The sequence below is a fragment of the Pteropus alecto genome, unplaced genomic scaffold (genome assembly GCF_000325575.1).
Source record: "Pteropus alecto unplaced genomic scaffold, ASM32557v1 scaffold72, whole genome shotgun sequence".
Taxonomy (NCBI): Eukaryota; Metazoa; Chordata; class Mammalia; order Chiroptera; family Pteropodidae; genus Pteropus; species Pteropus alecto.
In genome coordinates, this window is record NW_006436811.1 from 15,400,519 (window position 1) to 15,402,222 (window position 1,704).

At 29.4% G+C, this 1,704-nt stretch overlaps 1 pseudogene; it reads left to right on the forward strand.

The window, feature by feature from the left end:
- The first annotated feature begins 761 nt into the window (after nucleotides 1–761).
- Nucleotides 762–880, forward strand: LOC112481545 (annotated as a pseudogene).
- Nucleotides 881–1,704: the final 824 nt, after the last annotated feature.

The following is a 1,704-nucleotide window of genomic DNA, read 5'->3' on the forward strand; positions in this document are numbered from 1 at the left end:
ATAGGTAGCTATGGTAACTGCAGTCTCCTTTATGAGACGGGACTGTTAGGTGGGACTTTTGAGAGTAGAAGTAAAGGGAAATGGAAGTCTCAGCAGTAACATAAGAAGCTCTCTAGGTCAAAATTCAACCCCACTATCTTACTAATTATGGGAAGGCCAAAAACAGAGAGTCGTATAGTTAATGCTAAAACCAAGATGAAAACAGCATTGAAGCTAAGGGACAACACATGCCATCTGCCATTTATTTAACAGAGAAAAGCTTACCAATAAATCTTTCATAAGCTAGTACCATATAGCACATGGTGTCTACCAGTGTATAATTTTTAATAATATTTGTTAAAAATATTATAATAACCTTGTATCCTGACTTATTATTTCAAGGATATCATGATGGCAAAAACATATTTTCGGGGGTGGAAACCAAACCAAAAAATTCAAAACAAAACATTTTAAGATTTTTAAATATTTATAAATGAAGAATTGAAAGAATCAAATATCTTTCATTGTCTAGAAAAGTATTTTTGCAATAACTTTTACTCTCTACTCTTCTTAATAACCTGGACATTTTTTAAAGCAAGCATGTATTTCTTTTATTTCTTTGTTTGCAGAAATCAAAAATTATTATGGATGTTACTATTGCTTTAGTGAAAATATATTAAAGTATTTTATTAAATAAAGATTTTGATAATTTTTAAAAAGTGGTTAAAAATTTTAATGCTTATTTAAAAATGTGTGGAAGGATAGCAAAAGAAACAGCAATAGTCTACTGCCATGCTTCTCTGAACAAGCCTGATCCCGTCTGATCTCGGAAGCTAAGCAGAGTCGGGCCTGGTGAGTATTTGGATGGGAGACCACCTAGGAAGACCAGGTGCTGTAGCCATAAAACATGAAATAAATAAATAAAGGATTGTAGGCTGACAAGGTCCTTGCAATCTGTGAGGTCAAAAGGGTTGCCTCGCCTAAAAATAAATAAATAAATAAGCAATAGACGTTTGACCAAATTCACATTTTATCTAAAATGTGTTCAAATACCTTGCTGTAAAAATAATTCAGTTGGAAATATTACAACAAACTGTTCTTGCTAGAATAAAAACAGTTACTATTTTAACCATGATAAAAATGTGACAATTTAATTTTTCAGATATTATAGCTCTCCCATTCCCAGTTCTTCATGGAAACAAAACTAAGGATGTGTAAAAATTTTACAAAGTGTAAAATATAAAATAAAATAGAACTTTAAGGACATATGAGTCAAAATTAAGTTTCAATTTAAGTGAAATATTAAAATTATCCTTTAGTATATTAGCCTTATAGCTTTTGCTAGGTAAATAACAGTAAAAAACAAGATTTCAACATGTCTGGCAAAAGATAGTGAGAAAGTATTATGTAAGGATAAGTCAATATTATAAGAATAACTAATATTACCATGTTTGCCTGATTTAAAATATTTTTGATTGTATATCTTTTCACATAAATTGCAATATTGAGGTATAGGAACCAAACCATACTCATCTTATCTCAGTTCTATTCAGGGTCTCATTTCAGCTATTTTGAGTATATAAAACAGTCTATTAATCAAGAAAAGTTGATTTTCAAACAGTATTATTCTATTGGTTTTATAATAATACATAATGAAAACTATGTAAAATAATATTATTTTACTATTATCAGGATCATCAAGTATTCCAGAAATGGAAATATAAA